Below are 22,162 nucleotides of genomic sequence, written 5' to 3'. Positions count from 1 at the left end.
AGTCACATAAGTTTCTAATACCACATCTCTGTTTCTCTCCGGACACCACGTAGACCGTTTTCGAAACCCAGGTGTTTCGGAAAAGTCCCCATCGACCTCTTCATCACCACAGTATTACTCTTTTAAGCGCAGACGTCTCACATAGTCAAACATGTCTTTCCTCAAGGCAAAGATATCAATCCCCCTTGGAGTCGGACAAAATGATAACCCTTTCGATAATAGAGAGATCTCAGCTTGTGTAAGCTCTCTGCTAGATAAATTAACAACCACCTAAAAACCATCACGAAATACCCAATCATTGCACATTCCCATCCCAATATGTTCTGGCATAGGTGCCGCACTTTCCACCCTTTGTTCGTCAGTAACATTCCCTTCTGTACTCTCATTAGGTGTACACATTCGACTGGAAGACGCGTGACTAGGTAGAAGTTCAACCTGTTCCCCACTAGTCTGTCCCTCGGTTAAATCAACCAGTAATAACGCTAAGTCATCAACTGACAAAGACTTTGTATATCTTGGAATTTCTGCCGTACTTCCTCTATCCAGAGATTCATCGAGTATTAAGGACGGACTAGAAGTAATCGCTTTCGACAAGTGTTCATTAATAACCTTAGTTTCGCCTTCCTTTGATAAAGCCATCATTAGAATTGACGAATCAGCTGGTAAAGGATTTATACCATTGAGATTCCCCTCCGGCCCCAAGTCATCAACAAATACAGGCATACGCTGTTTACCCCCATCAACCTCCTGTCTAATAGCAGAAACGAAACTTCCTACCTGAGACTCCGTTGGTGTGTGCTCCCCAGTAGTACCAAACACCGCATCCCCCTATATATAAGACCATTTTTTTGCAAAATCAGGAGAAAAAGTACCAATGTTGGCCGTCTTGCGTAAGTGTAAGCCATCCGGAATAACATTGTCCCTCTGGCAAGCCTGTAGAAAATCATGATCGTGTTGATAGCACACTTCTTTTTTCCGTAATTTCAATAACTTGTAGAAATAGTGTGATTCCGTTTTCTCCGTAATTACCAATGCAGCAAACATTTAAATTCTTTCACAAGCATCCAATGCGTGTAGATGTTTTCTTTATATATATGTATATATATATATATCTGTGCGAATTTGCAAAAACGTGCCTGCTAGAACTGGGCCTGAAGCTGGGCACCGCCCAGCTTCAGGCCTCTGTGGTTCTCCAAACTTGAGGGGGCTTGCCGTCAAGGACCAGTCTGTGAGCTAGCCCAGGGTGAGGGCTTACTGCTGGGGGGTAGCTCTTGGTTGTGTGTCAAAAGCTCCGGGGTGGGGAGGGGAGGGTATTGTAGCCTTCAGCTTGGTCCAATTTGCTGTTTTTCTTAAACCAGGGTGACTTAATTCTAATGCCCTTTGACCTCTCCCATAGAGACACAGGCTGTTGACAATCAATTGCATCAAGCTGACACAAAGCCTGGAGTGTGGCCTAAATGCAGGTGAGTGACTTGCAAGTTTGTGTGAAAAGTAGAGGGGTGGGGAGGGAAGTGTTGTGAGACTCAGTTAGGGTGAACTTTCTGTCTCTGCGTAGGTTGAATGCAGGTATGTTTTTGAAAATCCAGGTAGATATTAACAGTCAATTTAAGTGGGCTTGTCCCAAGTTGAGCTGCTACATGCGAGACTTAGTACATTTTGCCTGCAAACTCAATTTTTGCCTTCCAGAGAGCTATTTGCCTGTGATATCTGTGCGAATTTGCAAAAACGTGCCTGCTAGAACTGGGCCTGAAGCTGGGCACCGCCCAGCTTCAGGCCTCTGTGGTTCTCCAAACTTGAGGGGGCTTGCCGTCAAGGACCAGTCTGTGAGCTAGCCCAGGGTGAGGGCTTACTGCTGGGGGGTAGCTCTTGGTTGTGTGTCAAAAGCTCCGGGGTGGGGAGGGGAGGGTATTGTAGCCTTTAGCTTGGTCCAATTTGCTGTTTTTCTTAAACCAGGGTGACTTAATTCTAATGCCCTTTGACCTCCCCCATAGAGACACAGGCTGTTGACAATCAATTGCATCAAGCTGACACAAAGCCTGGACTGTGGCCTAAATGCAGGTGAGTGACTTGCAAGTTTGTGTGAAAAGCAGAGGGGTGGGGAGGGAAGTGTTGTGAGACTCAGTTAGGGTGAACTTTCTGTCTCTGCGTAGGTTAAGTGCAGGTATGTTTTTGAAAATCCAGGTAGATATTAGCAGTCAATTTAAGTGGGCTTGTCCCAAGTTGAGCTGCTACATGCGAGACTTAGTACATTTTGCCTGCAAACTCAATTTTTGCCTTCCAGAGAGCTATTTGCCTGAGATATCTGTGCGAATTTGCAAAAACGTGCCTGCTAGACCTGGGCCTGAAGCTGGGCACCGCCCAGCTTCAGGCCTCTGTGGTTCTCCAAGCTTGAGGGGGCTTGCCGTCAAGGACCAGTCTGTGAGCTAGCCCAGGGTGAGGGCTTACTGCTGGGGGGTAGCTCTTGGTTGTGTGTCAAAAGCTCCGGGGTGGGGAGGGGAGGGTATTGTAGCCTTCAGCTGGGTCCAATTTGCTGTTTTTCTTAAACCAGGGTGACTTAATTCTAATGCCCTTTGACCTCCCCCATAGAGACACAGGCTGTTGACAATCAATTGCATCAAGCTGACACAAAGCCTGGAGTGTGGCCTAAATGCAGGTGAGTGACTTGCAAGTTTGTGTGAAAAGCAGAGGGGTGGGGAGGGAAGTGTTGTGAGACTCAGTTAGGGTGAACTTTCTGTCTCTGCGTAGGTTAAGTGCAGGTATGTTTTTGAAAATCCAGGTAGATATTAGCAGTCAATTTAAGTGGGCTTGTCCCAAGTTGAGCTGCTACATGCGAGACTTAGTACATTTTGCCTGCAAACTCAATTTTTGCCTTCCAGAGAGCTATCTGCCTGTGATATCTGTGCGAATTTGCAAAAACGTGCCTGCTAGAACTGGGCCTGAAGCTGGGCACCACCCAGCTTCAGGCCTCTGTGGTTCTCCAAACTTGAGGGGGCTTGCCGTCAAGGACCAGTCTGTGAGCTAGCCCAGGGTGAGGGCTTACTGCTGGGGGGTAGCTCTTGGTTGTGTGTCAAAAGCTCCGGGGTGGGGAGGGGAAGGTATTGTAGCCTTTAGCTTGGTCCAATTTGCTGTTTTTCTTAAACCAGGGTGACTTAATTCTAATGCCCTTTGACCTCCCCCATAGAGACACAGGCTGTTGACAATCAATTGCATCAAGCTGACACAAAGCCTGGAGTGTGGCCTAAATGCAGGTGAGTGACTTGCAAGTTTGTGTGAAAAGCAGAGGGGTGGGGAGGGAAGTGTTGTGAGACTCAGTTAGGGTGAACTTTCTGTCTCTGCGTAGGTTAAGTGCAGGTATGTTTTTGAAAATCCAGGTAGATATTAGCAGTCAATTTAAGTGGGCTTGTCCCAAGTTGAGCTGCTACATGCGAGACTTAGTACATTTTGCCTGCAAACTCAATTTTTGCCTTCCAGAGAGCTATTTGCCTGTGATATCTGTGCGAATTTGCAAAAACGTGCCTGCTAGACCTGGGCCTGAAGCTGGGCACCGCCGAGCTTCAGGCCTCTGTGGTTCTCCAAACTTGAGGGTGCTTGCCGTCAAGGACCAGTCTGTGAGCTAGCCCAGGGTGAGGGCTTACTGCTGGGGGGTAGCTCTTGGTTGTGTGTTAAAAGCTCCGGGGTGGGGAGGGGAGGGTATTGTAGCCTTCAGCTGGGTCCAATTAGCTGTTTTTCTTAAACCAGGGTGACTTAATTCTAATGCCCTTTGACCTCCCCCATAGAGACACAGGCTGTTGACAATCAATTGCATCAAGCTGACACAAAGCCTGGAGTGTGGCCTAAATGCAGGTGAGTGACTTCCAAGTTTGTGTGAAAAGCAGAGGGGTGGGGAGGGAAATGTTGTGAGACTCAGTTAGGGTGAACTTTCTGTCTCTGCGTAGGTTAAGTGCAGGTATGTTTTTGAAAATCCAGGTAGATATTAGCAGTCAATTTAAGTGGGCTTGTCCCAAGTTGAGTTGCTACATGCGAGACTTAGTACATTTTGCCTGCAAACTCAATTTTTGCCTTCCAGAGAGCTATTTGCCTGTGATATTATTAGCAGTCAATTTAAGTGGGCTTGTCCCAAGTTGAGCTGCTACATGCGAGACTTAGTACATTTTGCCTGCAAACTCAATTTTTTCTTCCAGAGAGCTATTTGCCTGTGATATCTGTGCGAATTTGCAAAAACGTGTCTGCTAGAACTGGGCCTGAAGCTGGGCACCGCCCAGCTTCAGGCCTCTGTGGTTCTCCAAACTTGAGGGGGCTTGCCGTCAAGGACCACTCGCTGAGCTAGCCCAGGGTGAGGGCTTACTGCTGGGGGGTAGCTCTTGGTTGTGTGTCAAAAGCTCCGGGGTGGGGAGGGGAGGGTATTGTAGTCTTCAGCTTGGTCCAATTTGCTGTTTTTCTTAAACCAGGGTGACTTAATTCTAATGCCCTTTGACCTCCCCCATAGAGACACAGGCTGTTGACAATCAATTGCATCAAGCTGACACAAAGCCTGGAGTGTGGCCTAAATGCAGGTGAGTGACTTGCAAGTTTGTGTGAAAAGCAGAGGGGTGGGGAGGGAAGTGTTGTGAGACTCAGTTAGGGTGAACTTTCTGTCTCTGCGTAGGTTAAGTGCAGGTATGTTTTTGAAAATCCAGGTAGATATTAGCAGTCAATTTAAGTGGGCTTGTCCCAAGATGAGCTGCTACATGCGAGACTTAGTACATTTTGCCTGCAAACTCAATTTTTGCCTTCCAGAGAGCTATTTGCCTGTGATATCTGTGCGAATTTGCAAAAACGTGCCTGCTAGAACTGGGCCTGAAGCTGGGCACCGCCCAGCTTCAGGCCTCTGTGGTTCTCCAAACTTGAGGGGGCTTGCCGTCAAGGACCAGTCTGTGAGCTAGCCCAGGGTGAGGGCTTACTGCTGGGGGGTAGCTCTTGGTTGTGTGTCAAAAGCTCCGGGGTGGGGAGGGGAGGGTATTGTAGCCTTCAGCTTGGTCCAATTTGCTGTTTTTCTTAAGCCAGGGTGACTTAATTCTAATGCCCTTTGACCTCCCCCATAGAGACACAGGCTGTCGATAATCAATTGCATCAAGCTGACACAAAGCCTGGAGTGTGGCCTAAATGCAGGTAAGTGACTTGCAAGTTTGTGTGAAAAGCAGAGGGGTGGGGAGGGAAGTGTTGTGAAACACAGTTAGGGTGAACTTTCTGTCTCTGCGTAGGTTAAGTGCAGGTATGTTTTTGAAAATCCAGGTAGATATTAGCAGTCAATTTAAGTGGGCTTGTCCCAAGTTGAGCTGCTACATGCGAGACTTAGTACATTTTGCCTGCAAACTCAATTTTTGCCTTCCAGAGAGCTATTTGCCTGTGATAATTATTAGCAGTCAATTTAAGTGGGCTTGTCCCAAGTTGAGCTGCTACATGCGAGACTTAGTACATTTTCCCTGCAAACTCAATTTTTTCTTCCAGAGAGCTATTTGCCTGTGATATCTGTGCGAATTTGCAAAAACCTGCCTGCTAGAACTGGGCCTGAAGCTGGGCACCGCCCAGCTTCAGGCCTCTGTGGTTCTCCAAACTTGAGGGGGCTTGCCGTCAAGGACCAGTCTGTGAGCTATCCCAGGGTGAGGGCTTACTGCTGGGGGGTAGCTCTTGGTTGTGTGTCAAAAGCTCCGGGGTAGGGAGGGGAGGGTATTGTAGCCTTCAGCTTGGTCCAATTTGCTGTTTTTCTTAAACCAGGGTGACTTAATTCTAATGCCCTTTGACCTCCCCCATAGAGACACAGGCTGTTGACAATCAATTGCATCAAGCTGACACAAAGCCTGGAGTGTGGCCTAAGTGCAGGTGAGTGACTTGCAAGTTTGTGTGAAAAGCAGAGGGGTGGGGAGGGAAGTGTTGTGAGACTCAGTTAGGGTGAACTTTCTGTCTCTGCGTAGGTTAAGTGCAGGTATGTTTTTGAAAATCCAGGTAGATATTAGCAGTCAATTTAAGTGGGCTTGTCCCAAGTTGAGCTGCTACATGCGAGACTTAGTACATTTTGCCTGCAAACTCAATTTTTGCCTTCCAGAGAGCTATTTGCCTGTGATATCTGTGCGAATTTGCAAAAACGTGCCTGCTAGAACTGGGCCTGAAGCTGGGCACCGCCCAGCTTCAGTTCTCTGTGGTTCTCCAAACTTGAGGGGGCTTGCCGTCAAGGACCAGTCTGTGAGCTAGCCCAGGGTGAGGGCTTACTGCTGGGGGGTAGCTCTTGGTTGTGTGTCAAAAGCTCCGGGGTGGGGAGGGGAGGGTATTGTAGCCTTTGGCTTGGTCCAATTTGCTGTTTTTCTTAAACCAGGGTGACTTAATTCTAATGCCCTTTGACCTCCCCCATAGAGACACAGGCTGTTGACAATCAATTGCATCAAGCTGACACAAAGCCTGGAGTGTGGCCTAAATGCAGGTGAGTGACTTGCAAGTTTGTGTGAAAAGCAGAGGGGTAGGGAGGGAAGTGTTGTGAGACTCAGTTAGGGTGAACTTTCTGTCTCTGCGTAGGTTAAGTGCAGGTATGTTTTTGAAAATCCAGGTAGATATTAGCAGTCAATTTAAGTGGGCTTGTCCCAAGTTGAGCTGCTACATGCGAGACTTAGTACATTTTGCCTGCAAACTCAATTTTTGCCTTCAAGAGAGCTATTTGCCTGTGATATCTGTGCGAATTTGCAACAACGTGCCTGCTAGAACTGGGCCTGAAGCTGGGCACCGCCCAGCTTCAGGCCTCTGTGGTTCTCCAAACTTGAGGGGGCTTGCCGTCAAGGGCCAGTCTGTGAGCTAGCCCAGGTTGAGGGCTTACTGCTGGGGGGTAGCTCTTGGTTGTGTGTCAAAAGCTCCGGGGTAGGGAGGGGAGGGTATTGTAGCCTTCAGCTTGGTCCAATTTGCTGTTTTTCTTAAACCAGGGTGACTTAATTCTAATGCCCTTTGACCTCCCCCATAGAGACACAGGCTGTTGACAATCAATTGCATCAAGCTGACACAAAGCCTGGAGTGTGGCCTAAATGCAGGTGAGTGACTTGCAAGTTTGTGTGAAAAGCAGAGGGGTGGGGAGGGAAGTGTTGTGAGACTCAGTTAGGGTGAACTTTCTGTCTCTGCGTAGGTTAAGTGCAGGTATGTTTTTGAAAATCCAGGTAGATATTAGCAGTCAATTTAAGTGGGCTTGTCCCAAGTTGAGCTGCTACATGCGAGACTTAGTACATTTTGCCTGCAAACTCAATTTTTGCCTTCCAGAGAGCTATTTGCCTGTGATATCTGTGCGAATTTGCAAAAACGTGCCTGCTAGAACTGGGCCTGAAGCTGGGCACCACCCAGCTTCAGGCCTCTGTGGTTCTCCAAACTTGAGGGGGCTTGCCGTCAAGGGCCAGTCTGTGAGCTAGCCCAGGGTGAGGGCTTACTGCTGGGGGGTAGCTCTTGGTTGTGTGTCAAAAGCTCCGGGGTAGGGAGGGGAGGGTATTGTAGCCTTCAGCTTGGTCCAATTTGCTGTTTTTCTTAAACCAGGGTGACTTAATTCTAATGCCCTTTGACCTCCCCCATAGAGACACAGGCTGTTGACAATCAATTGCATCAAGCTGACACAAAGCCTGGAGTGTGGCCTAAATGCAGGTGAGTGACTTGCAAGTTTGTGTGAAAAGCAGAGGGGTGGGGAGGGAAGTGTTGTGAGACTCAGTTAGGGTGAACTTTCTGTCTCTGCGTAGGTTAAGTGCAGGTATGTTTTTGAAAATCCAGGTAGATATTAGCAGTCAATTTAAGTGGGCTTGTCCCAAGTTGAGCTGCTACATGCGAGACTTAGTACATTTTGCCTGCAAACTCAATTTTTGCCTTCCAGAGAGCTATTTGCCTGTGATATCTCTGCGAATTTGCAAAAACGTGCCTGCTAGAACTGGGCCTGAAGCTGGGCACCACCCAGCTTCAGGCCTCTGTGGTTCTCCAAACTTGAGGGGGCTTGCCGTCAAGGACCAGTCTGTGAGCTAGCCCAGGGTGAGGGCTTACTGCTGGGGGGTAGCTCTTGGTTGTGTATCAAAAGATCCGGGGTGGGGAGGGGAGGGTATTGTAGCCTTTGGCTTGGTCCAATTTGCTGTTTTTCTTAAACCAGGGTGACTTAATTCTAATGCCCTTTGACCTCCCCCACAGAAAAACAGGCTGTTGACAATCAATTGCATCAAGCTGAGACAAAGCCTGGAGTGTGGCCTAAATGCAGGTGAGTGACTTGCAAGTTTGTGTGGAAAGCAGAGGGGTGGGGAGGGAAGTGTTGTGAGACTCAGTTAGGGTGAACTTTCTGTCTCTGCGTAGGTTAAGTGCAGGTATGTTTTTGAAAATCCAGGTAGATATTAGCAGTCAATTTAAGTGGGCTTGTCCCAAGTTGAGCTGTTACATGCGAGACTTAGTACATTTTGCCTGCAAACTCAATTTTTGCCTTCCAGAGAGCTATTTGCCTGAGATATCTTTGCGAATTTGCAAAAACGTGCCTGCTAGAACTGGGCCTGAAGCTGGGCACCGCCCAGCTTCAGGCCTCTGTGGTTCTCCAAACTTGAGGGGGCTTGCCGTCAAGGACCAGTCTGTGAGCTAGCCCAGGGTGAGGGCTTACTGCTGTGGGGTAGCTCTTGGTTGTGTGTCAAAAGCTCCGGGGTGGGGAGGGGAGGGTATTGTAGCCTTCAGCTGGGTCCAATTTGCTGTTTTTCTTAAACCAGGGTGACTTAATTCTAATGCCCTTTGACCTCCCCCATAGAGACACAGGCTGTTGACAATCAATTGCATCAAGCTGACACAAAGCCTGGAGTGTGGCCTAAATGCAGGTGAGTGACTTCCAAGTTTGTGTGAAAAGCAGAGGGGTGGGGAGGGAAATGTTGTGAGACTCAGTTAGGGTGAACTTTCTGTCTCTGCGTAGGTTAAGTGCAGGTATGTTTTTGAAAATCCAGGTAGATATTAGCAGTCAATTTAAGTGGGCTTGTCCCAAGTTGAGTTGCTACATGCGAGACTTAGTACATTTTGCCTGCAAACTCAATTTTTGCCTTCCAGAGAGCTATTTGCCTGTGATATTATTAGCAGTCAATTTAAGTGGGCTTGTCCCAAGTTGAGCTGCTACATGCGAGACTTAGTACATTTTGCCTGCAAACTCAATTTTTTCTTCCAGAGAGCTATTTGCCTGTGATATCTGTGCGAATTTGCAAAAACGTGTCTGCTAGAACTGGGCCTGAAGCTGGGCACCGCCCAGCTTCAGGCCTCTGTGGTTCTCCAAACTTGAGGGGGCTTGCCGTCAAGGACCACTCGCTGAGCTAGCCCAGGGTGAGGGCTTACTGCTGGGGGGTAGCTCTTGGTTGTGTGTCAAAAGCTCCGGGGTAGGGAGGGGAGGGTATTGTAGTCTTCAGCTTGGTCCAATTTGCTGTTTTTCTTAAACCAGGGTGACTTAATTCTAATGCCCTTTGACCTCCCCCATAGAGACACAGGCTGTTGACAATCAATTGCATCAAGCTGACACAAAGCCTGGAGTGTGGCCTAAATGCAGGTGAGTGACTTGCAAGTTTGTGTGAAAAGCAGAGGGGTGGGGAGGGAAGTGTTGTGAGACTCAGTTAGGGTGAACTTTCTGTCTCTGCGTAGGTTAAGTGCAGGTATGTTTTTGAAAATCCAGGTAGATATTAGCAGTCAATTTAAGTGGGCTTGTCCCAAGTTGAGCTGCTACATGCGAGACTTAGTACATTTTGCCTGCAAACTCAATTTTTGCCTTCCAGAGAGCTATTTGCCTGTGATATCTGTGCGAATTTGCAAAAACGTGCCTGCTAGAACTGGGCCTGAAGCTGGGCACCGCCCAGCTTCAGGCCTCTGTGGTTCTCCAAACTTGAGGGGGCTTGCCGTCAAGGACCAGTCTGTGAGCTAGCCCAGGGTGAGGGCTTACTGCTGGGGGGTAGCTCTTGGTTGTGTGTCAAAAGCTCCGGGGTGGGGAGGGGAGGGTATTGTAGCCTTCAGCTTGGTCCAATTTGCTGTTTTTCTTAAGCCAGGGTGACTTAATTCTAATGCCCTTTGACCTCCCCCATAGAGACACAGGCTGTCGATAATCAATTGCATCAAGCTGACACAAAGCCTGGAGTGTGGCCTAAATGCAGGTAAGTGACTTGCAAGTTTGTGTGAAAAGCAGAGGGGTGGGGAGGGAAGTGTTGTGAAACACAGTTAGGGTGAACTTTCTGTCTCTGCGTAGGTTAAGTGCAGGTATGTTTTTGAAAATCCAGGTAGATATTAGCAGTCAATTTAAGTGGGCTTGTCCCAAGTTGAGCTGCTACATGCGAGACTTAGTACATTTTGCCTGCAAACTCAATTTTTGCCTTCCAGAGAGCTATTTGCCTGTGATAATTATTAGCAGTCAATTTAAGTGGGCTTGTCCCAAGTTGAGCTGCTACATGCGAGACTTAGTACATTTTCCCTGCAAACTCAATTTTTTCTTCCAGAGAGCTATTTGCCTGTGATATCTGTGCGAATTTGCAAAAACCTGCCTGCTAGAACTGGGCCTGAAGCTGGGCACCGCCCAGCTTCAGGCCTCTGTGGTTCTCCAAACTTGAGGGGGCTTGCCGTCAAGGACCAGTCTGTGAGCTATCCCAGGGTGAGGGCTTACTGCTGGGGGGTAGCTCTTGGTTGTGTGTCAAAAGCTCCGGGGTGGGGAGGGGAGGGTATTGTAGCCTTCAGCTTGGTCCAATTTGCTGTTTTTCTTAAACCAGGGTGACTTAATTCTAATGCCCTTTGACCTCCCCCATAGAGACACAGGCTGTTGACAATCAATTGCATCAAGCTGACACAAAGCCTGGAGTGTGGCCTAAATGCAGGTGAGTGACTTGCAAGTTTGTGTGAAAAGCAGAGGGGTGGGGAGGGAAGTGTTGTGAGACTCAGTTAGGGTGAACTTTCTGTCTCTGCGTAGGTTAAGTGCAGGTATGTTTTTGAAAATCCAGGTAGATATTAGCAGTCAATTTAAGTGGGCTTGTCCCAAGTTGAGCTGCTACATGCGAGACTTAGTACATTTTGCCTGCAAACTCAATTTTTGCCTTCCAGAGAGCTATTTGCCTGTGATATCTGTGCGAATTTGCAAAAACGTGCCTGCTAGAACTGGGCCTGAAGCTGGGCACCGCCCAGCTTCAGTTCTCTGTGGTTCTCCAAACTTGAGGGGGCTTGCCGTCAAGGACCAGTCTGTGAGCTAGCCCAGGGTGAGGGCTTACTGCTGGGGGGTAGCTCTTGGTTGTGTGTCAAAAGCTCCGGGGTGGGGAGGGGAGGGTATTGTAGCCTTTGGCTTGGTCCAATTTGCTGTTTTTCTTAAACCAGGGTGACTTAATTCTAATGCCCTTTGACCTCCCCCATAGAGACACAGGCTGTTGACAATCAATTGCATCAAGCTGACACAAAGCCTGGAGTGTGGCCTAAATGCAGGTGAGTGACTTGCAAGTTTGTGTGAAAAGCAGAGGGGTAGGGAGGGAAGTGTTGTGAGACTCAGTTAGGGTGAACTTTCTGTCTCTGCGTAGGTTAAGTGCAGGTATGTTTTTGAAAATCCAGGTAGATATTAGCAGTCAATTTAAGTGGGCTTGTCCCAAGTTGAGCTGCTACATGCGAGACTTAGTACATTTTGCCTGCAAACTCAATTTTTGCCTTCCAGAGAGCTATTTGCCTGTGATATCTGTGCGAATTTGCAAAAACGTGCCTGCTAGAACTGGGCCTGAAGCTGGGCACCGCCCAGCTTCAGGCCTCTGTGGTTCTCCAAACTTGAGGGGGCTTGCCGTCAAGGGCCAGTCTGTGAGCTAGCCCAGGGTGAGGGCTTACTGCTGGGGGGTAGCTCTTGGTTGTGTGTCAAAAGCTCCGGGGTAGGGAGGGGAGGGTATTGTAGCCTTCAGCTTGGTCCAATTTGCTGTTTTTCTTAAACCAGGGTGACTTAATTCTAATGCCCTTTGACCTCCCCCATAGAGACACAGGCTGTTGACAATCAATTGCATCAAGCTGACACAAAGCCTGGAGTGTGGCCTAAATGCAGGTGAGTGACTTGCAAGTTTGTGTGAAAAGCAGAGGGGTGGGGAGGGAAGTGTTGTGAGACTCAGTTAGGGTGAACTTTCTGTCTCTGCGTAGGTTAAGTGCAGGTATGTTTTTGAAAATCCAGGTAGATATTAGCAGTCAATTTAAGTGGGCTTGTCCCAAGTTGAGCTGCTACATGCGAGACTTAGTACATTTTGCCTGCAAACTCAATTTTTGCCTTCCAGAGAGCTATTTGCCTGTGATATCTGTGCGAATTTGCAAAAACGTGCCTGCTAGAACTGGGCCTGAAGCTGGGCACCGCCCAGCTTCAGTTCTCTGTGGTTTTCCAAACTTGAGGGGGCTTGCCGTCAAGGACCAGTCTGTGAGCTAGCCCAGGGTGAGGGCTTACTGCTGGGGGGTAGCTCTTGGTTGTGTGTCAAAAGCTCCGGGGTGGGGAGGGGAGGGTATTGTAGCCTTTGGCTTGGTCCAATTTGCTGTTTTTCTTAAACCAGGGTGACTTAATTCTAATGCCCTTTGACCTCCCCCATAGAGACACAGGCTGTTGACAATCAATTGCATCAAGCTGACACAAAGCCTGGAGTGTGGCCTAAATGCAGGTGAGTGACTTGCAAGTTTGTGTGAAAAGCAGAGGGGTAGGGAGGGAAGTGTTGTGAGACTCAGTTAGGGTGAACTTTCTGTCTCTGCGTAGGTTAAGTGCAGGTATGTTTTTGAAAATCCAGGTAGATATTAGCAGTCAATTTAAGTGGGCTTGTCCCAAGTTGAGCTGCTACATGCGAGACTTAGTACATTTTGCCTGCAAACTCAATTTTTGCCTTCAAGAGAGCTATTTGCCTGTGATATCTGTGCGAATTTGCAAAAACGTGCCTGCTAGAACTGGGCCTGAAGCTGGGCACCGCCCAGCTTCAGGCCTCTGTGGTTCTCCAAACTTGAGGGGGCTTCCCGTCAAGGGCCAGTCTGTGAGCTAGCCCAGGGTGAGGGCTTACTGCTGGGGGGTAGCTCTTGGTTGTGTGTCAAAAGCTCCGGGGTAGGGAGGGGAGGGTATTGTAGCCTTCAGCTTGGTCCAATTTGCTGTTTTTCTTAAACCAGGGTGACTTAATTCTAATGCCCTTTGACCTCCCCCATAGAGACACAGGCTGTTGACAATCAATTGCATCAAGCTGACACAAAGCCTGGAGTGTGGCCTAAATGCAGGTGAGTGACTTGCAAGTTTGTGTGAAAAGCAGAGGGGTGGGGAGGGAAGTGTTGTGAGACTCAGTTAGGGTGAACTTTCTGTCTCTGCGTAGGTTAAGTGCAGGTATGTTTTTGAAAATCCAGGTAGATATTAGCAGTCAATTTAAGTGGGCTTGTCCCAAGTTGAGCTGCTACATGCGAGACTTAGTACATTTTGCCTGCAAACTCAATTTTTGCCTTCCAGAGAGCTATTTGCCTGTGATATCTGTGCGAATTTGCAAAAACGTGCCTGCTAGAACTGGGCCTGAAGCTGGGCACCACCCAGCTTCAGGCCTCTGTGGTTCTCCAAACTTGAGGGGGCTTGCCGTCAAGGGCCAGTCTGTGAGCTAGCCCAGGGTGAGGGCTTACTGCTGGGGGGTAGCTCTTGGTTGTGTGTCAAAAGCTCCGGGGTAGGGAGGGGAGGGTATTGTAGCCTTCAGCTTGGTCCAATTTGCTGTTTTTCTTAAACCAGGGTGACTTAATTCTAATGCCCTTTGACCTCCCCCATAGAGACACAGGCTGTTGACAATCAATTGCATCAAGCTGACACAAAGCCTGGAGTGTGGCCTAAATGCAGGTGAGTGACTTGCAAGTTTGTGTGAAAAGCAGAGGGGTGGGGAGGGAAGTGTTGTGAGACTCAGTTAGGGTGAACTTTCTGTCTCTGCGTAGGTTAAGTGCAGGTATGTTTTTGAAAATCCAGGTAGATATTAGCAGTCAATTTAAGTGGGCTTGTCCCAAGTTGAGCTGCTACATGCGAGACTTAGTACATTTTGCCTGCAAACTCAATTTTTGCCTTCCAGAGAGCTATTTGCCTGTGATATCTCTGCGAATTTGCAAAAACGTGCCTGCTAGAACTGGGCCTGAAGCTGGGCACCACCCAGCTTCAGGCCTCTGTGGTTCTCCAAACTTGAGGGGGCTTGCCGTCAAGGACCAGTCTGTGAGCTAGCCCAGGGTGAGGGCTTACTGCTGGGGGGTAGCTCTTGGTTGTGTATCAAAAGCTCCGGGGTGGGGAGGGGAGGGTATTGTAGCCTTTGGCTTGGTCCAATTTGCTGTTTTTCTTAAACCAGGGTGACTTAATTCTAATGCCCTTTGACCTCCCCCACAGAAAAACAGGCTGTTGACAATCAATTGCATCAAGCTGACACAAAGCCTGGAGTGTGGCCTAAATGCAGGTGAGTGACTTGCAAGTTTGTGTGGAAAGCAGAGGGGTGGGGAGGGAAGTGTTGTGAGACTCAGTTAGGGTGAACTTTCTGTCTCTGCGTAGGTTAAGTGCAGGTATGTTTTTGAAAATCCAGGTAGATATTAGCAGTCAATTTAAGTGGGCTTGTCCCAAGTTGAGCTGCTACATGCGAGACTTAGTACATTTTGCCTGCAAACTCAATTTTTGCCTTCCAGAGAGCTATTTGCCTGTGATATCTGTGCGAATTTCCAAAAACGTGCCTGCTAGAACTGGGCCTGAAGCTGGGCACCGCCCAGCTTCAGGCGTCTGTGGTTCTCCAAACTTGAGGGGGCTTGCCGTCAAGGACCAGTCTGTGAGCTAGCCCAGGGTGAGGGCTTACTGCTGGGGGGTAGCTCTTGGTTGTGTGTCAAAAGCTCCGGGGTGGGGAGGGGAGGGTATTGTAGCCTTTAGCTTGGTCCAATTTGCTGTTTTTCTTAAACCAGGGTGACTTAATTCTAATGCCCTTTGACCTCCCCCATAGAGACACAGGCTGTTGACAATCAATTGCATCAAGCTGACACAAAGCCTGGAGTGTGGCCTAAATGCAGGTGAGTGACTTGCAACTTTGTGTGAAAAGCAGAGGGGTGGGGAGGGAAGTGTTGTGAGACTCAGTTAGGGTGAACTTTCTGTCTCTACGTAGGTTAAGTGCAGGTTTGTTTTTGAAAATCCAGGTAGATATTAGCAGTCAATTTAAGTGGGCTTGTCCCAAGTTGAGCTGCTACATGCGAGACTTAGTACATTTTGCCTGCAAACTCAATTTTTGCCTTCCAGAGAGCTATTTGCCTGTGATATCTGTGCGAATTTGCAAAAACGTACCTGCTAGAACTGGGCCTGAAGCTGGGCAGCAGTCAATTTAAGTGGACTTGTCCCAAGTTGAGCTGCTACATGCGAGACTTAGTACATTTTGCCTGCAAACTCAATTTTTGCCTTCCAGAGAGCTATTTGCCTGTGATAATTATTAGCAGTCAATTTAAGTGGGCTTGTCCCAAGTTGAGTTGCTACATGCGAGACTTAGTACATTTTGCCTGCAAACTCAATTTTTGCCTTCCAGAGAGCTATTTGCCTGTGATATTATTAGCAGTCAATTTAAGTGGGCTTGTCCCAAGTTGAGCTGCTACATGCGAGACTTAGTACATTTTGCCTGCAAACTCAATTTTTGCCTTCCAGAAAGCTATTTGCCTGTGATATCTGTGCGAATTTGCAAAAAAGTGCTTGCTAGAACTGGGCCTGAAGCTGGGCACCGCCCAGCTTCAGGCCTCTGTGGTTCCCCAAACTTGAGGGGGCTTGCCGTCAAGGACCAGTCTGTGAGCTAGCCCAGGGTGAGGGCTTACTGCTGGGGGGTAGCTCTTGGTTGTGTGTCAAAAGCTCCGGGGTGGGGAGGGGAGGGTATTGTAGCCTTCAGCTTGGTCCAATTTGCTGTTTTTCTTAAACCAGGGTGACTTAATTCTAATGCCCTTTGACCTCCCCCATAGAGACACAGGCTGTTGACAATCAATTGCATCAAGCTGACACAAAGCCTGGACTGTGGCCTAAATGCAGGTGAGTGACTTGCAAGTTTGTGTGAAAAGCAGAGGGTTGGGGAGGGAAGTGTTGTGAGACTCAGTTAGGGTGAACTTTCTGTCTCTGCGTAGCTTAAGTGCAGGTATGTTTTTGAAAATCCAGGTAGAAATTAGCAGTCAATTTAAGTGGGCTTGTCCCAAGTTGAGCTGCTACATGCGAGACTTAGTACATTTTGCCTGCAAACTCAATTTTTGCCTTCCAGAGAGCTATTTGCCTGTGATATCTGTGCGAATTTGCAAAAACGTGCCTGCTAGAACTGGGCCTGAAGCTGGGCACCGCCCAGCTTCAGGCCTCTGTGGTTCTCCAAACTTGAGGGGGCTTGCCGTCAAGGACCAGTCTGTGAGCTAGCCCAGGGTGAGGGCTTACTGCTGGGGGGTAGCTCTTGGTTGTGTGTCAAAAGCTCCGGGGTGGGGAGGGGAGGGTATTGTAGCCGTCAGCTTGGTCCAATTTGCTGTTTTTCTTAAACCAGGGTGACTTAATTCTAATGCCCTTTGACCTCCCCCATAGAGACACAGGCTGTTGACAATCAATTGCATCAAGCTGACACAAAGCCTGGACTGTGGCCTAAATGCAGGTGAGTGACTTGCAAGTTTGTGTGAAAAGCAGAGGGGTGGGGAGGGAAGTCTTGTAAGACTCAGTTAGGGTGAACTTTCTGTCTCTGCGTAGGTTAAGTGCAGGTATGTTTTTGAAAATCCAGGTAGATATTAGCAGTCAATTTAAGTGGGCTTGTCCCAAGTTGAGCTGCTACATGCGAGACTTAGTACATTTTGCCTGCAAACTCAATTTTTGCCTTCCAGAGAGCTATTTGCCTGTGATATCTGTGCGAATTTGCAAAACGTGCCTGCTAGAACTGGGCCTGAAGCTGGGCACCACCCAGCTTCAGGCCTCTGTGGTTCTCCAAACTGGAGGGGGCTTGCCGTCAAGGACCAGTCTGTGAGCTAGCCCAGGGTGAGGGCTTACTGCTGGAGGGTAGCTCTTGGTTGTGTGTCAAAAGCTCCGGGGTGGGGAGGGGAGGGTATTGTAGCCTTCAGCTGGGTCCAATTTGCTGTTTTTCTTAAACCAGGGTGACTTAATTCTAATGCCCTTTGACCTCCCCCATAGAGACACAGGCTGTTGACAATCAATTGCATCAAGCTGACACAAAGCCTGGAGTGTGGCCTAAATGCAGGTGAGTGACTTGCAAGTTTGTGTGAAAAGCAGAGGGGTGGGGAGGGAAGTGTTGTGAGACTCAGTTAGGGTGAACTTTCTGTCTCTGCGTAGGTTAAGTGCAGGTATGTTTTTGAAAATCCAGGTAGATATTAGCAGTCAATTTAAGTGGGCTTGTCCCAAGTCGAGCTGCTACATGCGAGACTTAGTACATTTTGCCTGCAAACTCAATTTTTGCCTTCCAGAGAGCTATTTGCCTGTGATAATTATTAGCAGTCAATTTAAGTGGGCTTGTCCCAAGTTGAGTTGCTACATGCGAGACTTAGTACATTTTGCCTGCAAACTTAATTTTTGCCTTCCAGAGAGCTATTTGCCTGTGATATTATTAGCAGTCAATTTAAGTGGGCTTGTCCCAAGTTGAGCTGCTACATGCGAGACTTAGTACATTTTCCCTGCAAACTCAATTTTTGCCTTCCAGAAAGCTATTTGCCTGTGATATCTGTGCGAATTTGCAAAAACGTGCCTGCTAGAACTGGGCCTGAAGCTGGGCACCGCCCAGCTTCAGCCCTCTGTGGTTCTCCAAACTTGAGGGGGCTTGCCGTCAAGGACCAGTCTGTGAGCTAGCCCAGGGTGAGGGCTTACTGCTGGGGGGTAGCTCTTGGTTGTGTGTCAAAAGCTCCGGGGTGGGGAGGGGAGGGTATTGTAGCCTTCAGCTTGGTCCAATTTGCTGTTTTTCTTAAACCAGGGTGACTTAATTCTAATGCCCTTTGACCTCCCCAATAGAGACACAGGCTGTTGACAATCAATTGCATCAAGCTGACACAAAGCCTGGAGTGTGGCCTAAATGCAGGTGAGTGACTTGCAAGTTTGTGTGAAAAGCAGAGGGGTGGGGAGGGAAGTGTTGTGAGACTCAGTTAGGGTGAACTTTCTGTCTCTGCGTAGCTTAAGTGCAGGTATGTTTTTGAAAATCCAGGTAGATATATATATATATATATATATATATATATATATATATGTTGTTTGTTTTTTTTTTTTTTTTTTTTTTTTTTTTTTGAATTTTCTTTCCTGATCCACTCAAATCTATAACCCTGATAAAGTATTGGAAATTTAAAGCTCAGAGGGCGTAACGTTAAGAGGAGAGAGATTTTAAATTCAGAATATCATAGTTCGTTAATAAAGGTGGATAAAGTAAAGGAAATGAATGAATAAATAAATAAATAGAAGATCGTGAAAAGAAAAGGTGAAACCGAGAGTGCACTGAAAAAGGAATGTCTGGGGTGTAATGAGGCCAGGTGAATTAACATAAAAAGGCGACATGTTTTGAAATTATTTTATTTACCCAACACCTATTACAAAAATAAGAGTCTGAACGAGTTTTGGCGCCCAAACTTATGTTATGAGCTCAATATAGCATCACAGCAAAATCTAGCATCCCTTTTGTTTTAAATTAAAGCCAATTGAAGACCCAAGAAAAAAGGCACTGATCGCATGATATATTAGCGCAGACCGACACTCATCAGCCTGTTTTTCGGCACGTTTGGACGGTGACCGTTGGTGTTGAAGGCCACGCCTTTGTAAGAGGAACTGGTGGACGCTGTACGAAAGTATGGTGATTTGGTATCACCACACCAATGGTTACACTGCTTGTAACAGTTACTAGTATAACCAGAAACAAAGAAGCCGGAGTAGAACGAATGATCACAAATCAGCAGCTGATAGGAGTAACCGCTGGTCACTCCAACACCGTCCCACAATCCATAAGCACTTCCTCTCTTCCCATAGTTAGCTGCCGCCATCATCGAAAGGTTAGATTTTGTTTGAAGTAGGCCTTGTTTCCTGTCTGGTGGTCAACGAAGATTATTTCTGTGAACTAATTTTAAAAAGAAAACAATATAATGAACAATATAACTAATAAGTCAGCACATTTTATACGTTAAATTATTTTGTGTACTTTACGCGTACACTTGCTCTCATGATACATTTCATTATGTCTTGAATTACCGTTAGAAAGCATCCTCAAAACTTCTTCGAATATTGCTTTTGCTCAAGGTACATAGTGAAAACATTTTGCATCGAGAATGTCCAGCTCGTCAAAGGATTTGAGATCACTGCTATCAGTAGCCAATTAACTTACTGGGATGTTGTTACAGTTTGTCCTGTACCCGTCAGTTCCATAACGCAGCTTGGTATTGTAGGTGACTTCTGTCTTGGGTTTGGCTTTGTCATCGGTAGTATAACACATGGTCCATCCTCCACCGTATGACGTCATGTCACAATAAGCCAGGAATGCATTTGAATGGCTTCCTCCATCCTGGTTCAACCAGTACATACCATCTCCCCGAGATTGGCCGCGCCTCTTGATATCTTTGCAGCTTTTACCTGAAAATATAAAAGAACACTTTATGGTTTTCTTTCTTTTATTTCGTTCTGGTTTCTTTTTGCTTGTAATCGGATTCCATTTTTCGTTGGCTCTTATCTTTCTTTTATACTTTTCGATTGAGCTTTGTTATATCAATTAATGACTTTTTTTAGAATAATTCAAGAGGGCGTTAATTTTGAGAAATACTGTAATTGATATTTAATTGCTTCTAGACAAAATCTGCTAAGTTTGTGAAACTGTTCAGGGGAAGGTCCGTGGTTGGGTTGAACGCTAACCTGTCACCGTTTCTTCCAATATTCGTTTCCAGGCCTTTCCGTTACAGAACTCCAAATGCAGGTTTGCTATGCGCAGTAATCCCTTGTTGTCAGAGTTACAGCTGGCCGTGGTTTCCTGAACATGAACATTCTGCAATAAATTTCGAAATGTTTTAATTTTGTTAAAAAATAAGGCGCGCTAATCAGTGCCTTGCTAAAAATCAAATAGTTGTGAAACGAGTAAAGGTTTGTACCGGCTTTTTAGCTGCCAGGTCCATGGTTTTCAAATTTTCTTCAATCCAGCTTGCGTTTGAAATCAAAGAAATCTGTCTTTTGCCCTGACTGTTTTGCCAGGTCAGAAGGAATTTATTAGTATTTTTAGAGTTCTCTGCAAAGAACGCAGAATGCGTGATCTTCGAAAATCGAGGGGATCTAAGTCCTTCGGTCGATTCACTCACTGTTAAAAAAAATTGAAGTCTACAAATTCGCTTAATTGAAAAATCTGTGGTGATAATTTGGAAAATGACTTAATAGCAGCCAATTTGTAAATATTATATTTTTATCTGTAGGACTGAGGAGTTTTTCTGACGCCGATTGAAATGTCCCTAATTCAAAAGGAAGCATTAGAGGAAGTAGCCTTTCTGTTTCTTAATAATTTACGGAAGTTACATAAACACAAAAACCGATCTCAGAACGGTAAAATATATAGGAATTTCAACAGCAGTTTTTCCTCCCGCATGTCGCGAAAATTCAAGGGACCATTTTCGTTATCAATCAAAACCCTACTTTCTTGTCAAAAATTCGACCAAACATTACTGGGATATTTTATCAAAACAACTCGTTGGATGCGATTGTAGGTATGTAGTCCCGGGAACAAGAGAAACAGCATTAGAACAGATTCAGAACGAGGACTAGATCAAGAACATAACACGACCGACCCAAGACCCAAGACCAACTGGACTCAATTCGACGTGAACTTCTTATCGGTAGCCGAAGTAACTCTGGAACTAAGATCATCCTTTGAAAAACGAATCTTCTTTAATAGCAAACTTGATCAGATACTATACATATACCTGGCGCTGTGCAAGCTTCAGCGATTGTCCATTGTTCAGAAAAAGAACGTTCACTGGATCGCAAGTGCCCCATCTGTAGGGTAAAAAGTGCAAATTGTAAGAAAAAAATCAGCTCTAATTTCGGGACAAGAAAAATACGTATACTTACTTTAGAATCGAAGCTGCTACGCAGAGAATGAAAGGTAACTTCAACATCATTCAGTAAAATAAACTCGATAACGCGACGTTGTTTATATGGTTATTATAATTAACCACAATAATAGTGGACTTGTTAGACAACACCGAGAGGGTATGTGCGTCGATTTATAACAGAAATCAAGACAAAAAGAGTTTCAGCGCCGAAATGATCGAACTTAGTAATAAAACTAAATCGATTAGAACTTCCTTTCTGTAATGACTTAAAAAGAAAAAAAGGCTTCAACATGTTTGGTATACATGTTCCGATAATGCACGTGATCAAAGAATACGTACCGGAAGCTGAGAAGAACAAATCAAGGCAAAAATCCTCGATTAACTTTTGTTTTTATCAAAGGAAGACATCGTTGTTCGCAGTATTAGATAGAAGTAAACATGAATCTACGAAGTGCAAGGTTGATAAAACATTTCTTTCGCCCAGTTTATTACATTATTATGCACAAGCGAGTGATTTGAAAGTTTGCGCCTCATTGCACACGTCAGAGATTCATGTAATACAAAGATACACCTTATTCAATTGCTTGGATCGGTATCTCATCTGAAAATGTCTTAACTCGTGGCTTTAAAGAATGCCAGATTCATGAACGATCTTAACTGAAATTAGTGGTAGGGGGGTCTTTTGTACTCGCTCACTGTCTAACGATTGTTTAATTTCCAATTCGAACTCCGTTAAATTTTTCCCAGCTTGAATTTATTACTGCCGAGATGGCGTGAAATGCAGTGTTTGTCTTTATCTGGGTATCTGTTCGGAATGCCTTAAATTCGAATTTATAAAGTCGTTAAGAAAATCTGTAGTTTTCTTGGTCAAAATTTCAGCTCAAAATTTCAGAACATTACAAAACTAATTCCTGTCGTTTTCGAACGGAGAGATATGTCCGTCAAAAATGCGGAAAAGGTCGGCGAGCATTTTCGTAAAGCCAACAAGAGCGAACAATAAATTCCGGGAACTTGAATAAAATTCCGTTGTGTATTAGCTTACACAAATATGTCTTTAAAAGGACAGAAAACGTTCTGAGAATACAGAAGACAACGTTTTAAGTATTTTGATCAATGTTCTCGTTGGTTGCTTTTGATCTCTGGATTCATG

The 22,162-nt window shown here is 46.3% G+C and overlaps 1 long non-coding RNA gene and 1 pseudogene across 2 annotated transcripts; one reads left to right on the top strand and one right to left on the bottom strand.

Moving 5' to 3' along the window:
* Positions 1 to 4,466: 4,466 nt before the first annotated feature.
* On the top strand, positions 4,467 to 6,495 carry LOC146485837 (uncharacterized). Its single transcript, XR_014863323.1, has 3 exons — positions 4,467 to 4,553; positions 5,793 to 5,859; positions 6,388 to 6,495. It is a non-coding gene; the product is annotated as an uncharacterized LOC146485837 (long non-coding RNA).
* An 11,992-nt stretch (positions 6,496 to 18,487) lies between these two features.
* On the bottom strand, positions 18,488 to 21,259 carry LOC146485836 (uncharacterized; annotated as a pseudogene). The gene is made up of 5 exons (XR_014863356.1): positions 21,029 to 21,259; positions 20,881 to 20,953; positions 19,829 to 19,958; positions 19,308 to 19,552; positions 18,488 to 19,043 (listed from the first exon to the last, which is right to left on the bottom strand). The product of XR_014863356.1 is annotated as an uncharacterized LOC146485836 (transcript).
* Between the last annotated feature and the right edge of the window lie 903 nt (positions 21,260 to 22,162).

The sequence above is a fragment of the Pavona decussata genome, unplaced genomic scaffold, assembly GCF_977016875.1.
Source record: "Pavona decussata unplaced genomic scaffold, jaPavDecu1.1 SCAFFOLD_25, whole genome shotgun sequence".
Lineage (NCBI taxonomy): Eukaryota > Metazoa > Cnidaria > Anthozoa > Scleractinia > Agariciidae > Pavona > Pavona decussata.
Note: the sequence above shows the minus strand (reverse complement) of the source record. Positions and strands in the feature narration are given on the sequence as shown.